The sequence below is a fragment of the Schistocerca gregaria genome, chromosome 6 (assembly GCF_023897955.1).
Source record: "Schistocerca gregaria isolate iqSchGreg1 chromosome 6, iqSchGreg1.2, whole genome shotgun sequence".
Taxonomy (NCBI): domain Eukaryota; kingdom Metazoa; phylum Arthropoda; class Insecta; order Orthoptera; family Acrididae; genus Schistocerca; species Schistocerca gregaria.
In genome coordinates, this window is record NC_064925.1 from 467,411,617 (window position 1) to 467,416,590 (window position 4,974).

Consider the following 4,974-nt stretch of genomic DNA (forward strand, 5'->3'; position numbering starts at 1 on the left):
AGGGGTGACCTACGCGATATTTGACACGTGCACCTGTTTCTTTGGCTCTTGAGTGTACATGTCAACTGAAGTATTCCATGCTAACGTTACTTCTTCCCCTTTTTCTCTGTACTTTTTTAGAGGAGTAATGGGGCTCGAACAAACTACAGACTTGACATTATGTTCAAGAAATTATTGGACGTGATGTATGTGTACGATCTGTTTTCTCTCTCCTGCACTCCTTCGTTGATGAACAGTCGTCTTTGTTGATACATCTCTGTAATAAATCATCTCTGGCAAGGTCTTCCGTGATTTGTCGAAGCTGACGGGTTGCAACCCGTTCTTCAGCAGTCCCCGTTTTCTCCAATATACTTTGCTGTTACTGGTAAAGGCAGGCCACGGTGGCCGAGCGGTTCTTGTCGCTTCAGTCTGGAACCGCGGGTCTGCTACGGTTGCAGGTTATTGTTACATCTCTGTAATAAATCATCTCTGGCAAAGTCTTCCGTCATTTGTCAAAGCCGACGGGTTGCAACCCGTTCTTCAGTAAACCCCGTATTCTCCAATATACTTTGCTGTTACTGGTAAAGGCCGGCCACGGTAGCCGAGCAGTTCTTGTCGCTTCAGTCTGGAACCGCGGGTCTGCTACGGTTGCAGGTTATTGTTACATCTCTGTAATAAATCATCTCTGGCAAAGTCTTCCGTGATTTGTCAAAGTCGACGGGTTGCAACCCGTTCTTCAGTAGTCCCCGTATTCTCCAATATACTTTGCTGTTACTGGTAAAGGCCGGCCACGGTGCCCGAGAAGTTCTTGTCGCTTCAGTCTGGAACCGCGGGTCTGCTACGGTTGCAGGTTATTGTTACATTTCTGTAATAAATCATCTCTGGCAAAGTCTTCCGTGATTTGTCAAAGTCGACGGGTTGCAACCCGTTCTTCAGTAGTCCCCGTATTCTCCAATATACTTTGCTGTTACTGGTAAAGGCCGACCACTGTGGCCGAACGGTTCTTGTCGCTTCAGTCTGGAACCGCGGGTCTGCTACGGTTGCAGGTTATTGTTACATCTCTGTAATAAATCATCTCTGGCAAAGTCTTCCGTGATTTGTCAAAGCCGACGGGTTGCAACCCGTTCTTCAGTAGTCCCCGTATTCTCCAATATACTTTGCTGTTACTGGTAAAGGGCGGCCACGGTGCCCGAGAAGTTCTTGTCGCTTCAGTCTGGAACCGCGGGTCTGGTACGGTTGCAGGTTATTGTTACATCTCTGTAATAAATCATCTCTGGCAAAGTCTTCCGTGATTTGTCAAAGTCGACGGGTTGCAACCCGTTCTTCAGTAGTCCCCGTATTCTCCAATATACTTTGCTGTTACTGGTAAAGGCCGGCCACGGTGCCCGAGAAGTTCTTGTCGCTTCAGTCTGGAACCGCGGGTCTGCTACGGTTGCAGGTTATTGTTACATCTCTGTAATAAATCATCTCTGGCAAAGTCTTCCGTGATTTGTCAAAGTCGACGGGTTGCAACCCGTTCTTCAGTAGTCCCCGTATTCTCCAATATACTTTGCTGTTACTGGTAAAGGCCGACCACTGTGGCCGAACGGTTCTTGTCGCTTCAGTCTGGAACCGCGGGTCTGCTACGGTTGCAGGTTATTGTTACATCTCTGTAATAAATCATCTCTGGCAAAGTCTTCCGTGATTTGTCAAAGCCGACGGGTTGCAACCCGTTCTTCAGTAGTCCCCGTATTCTCCAATATACTTTGCTGTTACTGGTAAAGGCCGGCCACGGTGCCCGAGAAGTTCTTGTCGCTTCAGTCTGGAACCGCGGGTCTGCTACGGTTGCAGGTTATTGTTACATCTCTGTAATAAATCATCTCTGGCAAAGTCTTCCGTGATTTGTCAAAGCCGACGGGTTGCAACCCGTTCTTCAGTAGTCCCCGTATTCTCCAATATACTTTGCTGTTACTGGTAAAGGCCGGCCACGGTGCCCGAGAAGTTCTTGTCGCTTCAGTCTGGAACCGCGGGTCTGCTACGGTTGCAGGTTATTGTTACATCTCTGTAATAAATCATCTCTGGCAAAGTCTTCCGTGATTTGTCAAAGTCGACGGGTTGCAACCCGTTCTTCAGTAGTCCCCGTATTCTCCAATATACTTTGCTGTTACTGGTAAAGGCCGACCACTGTGGCCGAACGGTTCTTGTCGCTTCAGTCTGGAACCGCGGGTCTGCTACGGTTGCAGGTTATTGTTACATCTCTGTAATAAATCATCTCTGGCAAAGTCTTCCGTGATTTGTCAAAGTCGACGGGTTGCAACCCGTTCTTCAGTAGTCCCCGTATTCTCCAATATACTTTGCTGTTACTGGTAAAGGCCGACCACTGTGGCCGAACGGTTCTTGTCGCTTCAGTCTGGAACCGCGGGTCTGCTACGGTTGCAGGTTATTGTTACATCTCTGTAATAAATCATCTCTGGCAAAGTCTTCCGTGATTTGTCAAAGCCGACGGGTTGCAACCCGTTCTTCAGTAGTCCCCGTATTCTCCAATATACTTTGCTGTTACTGGTAAAGGGCGGCCACGGTGCCCGAGAAGTTCTTGTCGCTTCAGTCTGGAACCGCGGGTCTGGTACGGTTGCAGGTTATTGTTACATCTCTGTAATAAATCATCTCTGGCAAAGTCTTCCGTGATTTGTCAAAGTCGACGGGTTGCAACCCGTTCTTCAGTAGTCCCCGTATTCTCCAATATACTTTGCTGTTACTGGTAAAGGCCGGCCACGGTGCCCGAGAAGTTCTTGTCGCTTCAGTCTGGAACCGCGGGTCTGCTACGGTTGCAGGTTATTGTTACATCTCTGTAATAAATCATCTCTGGCAAAGTCTTCCGTGATTTGTCAAAGTCGACGGGTTGCAACCCGTTCTTCAGTAGTCCCCGTATTCTCCAATATACTTTGCTGTTACTGGTAAAGGCCGACCACTGTGGCCGAACGGTTCTTGTCGCTTCAGTCTGGAACCGCGGGTCTGCTACGGTTGCAGGTTATTGTTACATCTCTGTAATAAATCATCTCTGGCAAAGTCTTCCGTGATTTGTCAAAGCCGACGGGTTGCAACCCGTTCTTCAGTAGTCCCCGTATTCTCCAATATACTTTGCTGTTACTGGTAAAGGGCGGCCACGGTGCCCGAGAAGTTCTTGTCGCTTCAGTCTGGAACCGCGGGTCTGGTACGGTTGCAGGTTATTGTTACATCTCTGTAATAAATCATCTCTGGCAAAGTCTTCCGTGATTTGTCAAACCCGACGGGTTGCCACCCGTTCTTCAGTAGTCCCCGTATTCTCCAATATACTTTGCTGTTACTGGTAAAGGCCGGCCACTGTGGCCGAACGGTTCTTGTCGCTTCAGTCTGGAACCGCGGGTCTGCTACGGTTGCAGGTTATTGTTACATCTCTGTAATAAATCATCTCTGGCAAAGTCTTCCGTGATTTGTCAAAGCCGACGGGTTGCAACCCGTTCTTCAGTAGTCCCCGTATTCTCCAATATACTTTGCTGTTACTGGTAAAGGCCGGCCACTGTGGCCGAACGGTTCTTGTCGCTTCAGTCTGGAACCGTGGGTCTGCTACGGTTGCAGGTTATTGTTACATCTCTGTAATAAATCATCTCTGGCAAAGTCTTCCGTGATTTGTCAAAGCCGACGGGTTGCAACCCGTTCTTCAGTAGTCCCCGTATTCTCCAATATACTTTGCTGTTACTGGTAAAGGCCGACCACTGTGGCCGAACGGTTCTTGTCGCTTCAGTCTGGAACCGCGGGTCTGCTACGGTTGCAGGTTATTGTTACATCTCTGTAATAAATCATCTCTGGCAAAGTCTTCCGTGATTTGTCAAAGCCGACGGGTTGCAACCCGTTCTTCAGTAGTCCCCGTATTCTCCAATATACTTTGCTGTTACTGGTAAAGGCCGGCCACGGTGCCCGAGAAGTTCTTGTCGCTTCAGTCTGGAACCGCGGGTCTGCTACGGTTGCAGGTTATTGTTACATCTCTGTAATAAATCATCTCTGGCAAAGTCTTCCGTGATTTGTCAAAGTCGACGGGTTGCAACCCGTTCTTCAGTAGTCCCCGTATTCTCCAATATACTTTGCTGTTACTGGTAAAGGCCGACCACTGTGGCCGAACGGTTCTTGTCGCTTCAGTCTGGAACCGCGGGTCTGCTACGGTTGCAGGTTATTGTTACATCTCTGTAATAAATCATCTCTGGCAAAGTCTTCCGTGATTTGTCAAAGCCGACGGGTTGCAACCCGTTCTTCAGTAGTCCCCGTATTCTCCAATATACTTTGCTGTTACTGGTAAAGGCCGGCCACGGTGCCCGAGAAGTTCTTGTCGCTTCAGTCTGGAACCGCGGGTCTGCTACGGTTGCAGGTTATTGTTACATCTCTGTAATAAATCATCTCTGGCAAAGTCTTCCGTGATTTGTCAAAGTCGACGGGTTGCAACCCGTTCTTCAGTAGTCCCCGTATTCTCCAATATACTTTGCTGTTACTGGTAAAGGCCGACCACTGTGGCCGAACGGTTCTTGTCGCTTCAGTCTGGAACCGCGGGTCTGCTACGGTTGCAGGTTATTGTTACATCTCTGTAATAAATCATCTCTGGCAAAGTCTTCCGTGATTTGTCAAAGCCGACGGGTTGCAACCCGTTCTTCAGTAGTCCCCGTATTCTCCAATATACTTTGCTGTTACTGGTAAAGGCCGGCCACGGTGCCCGAGAAGTTCTTGTCGCTTCAGTCTGGAACCGCGGGTCTGCTACGGTTGCAGGTTATTGTTACATCTCTGTAATAAATCATCTCTGGCAAAGTCTTCCGTGATTTGTCAAAGTCGACGGGTTGCAACCCGTTCTTCAGTAGTCCCCGTATTCTCCAATATACTTTGCTGTTACTGGTAAAGGCCGACCACTGTGGCCGAACGGTTCTTGTCGCTTCAGTCTGGAACCGCGGGTCTGCTACGGTTGCAGGTTATTGTTACATCTCTGTAATAAATCAT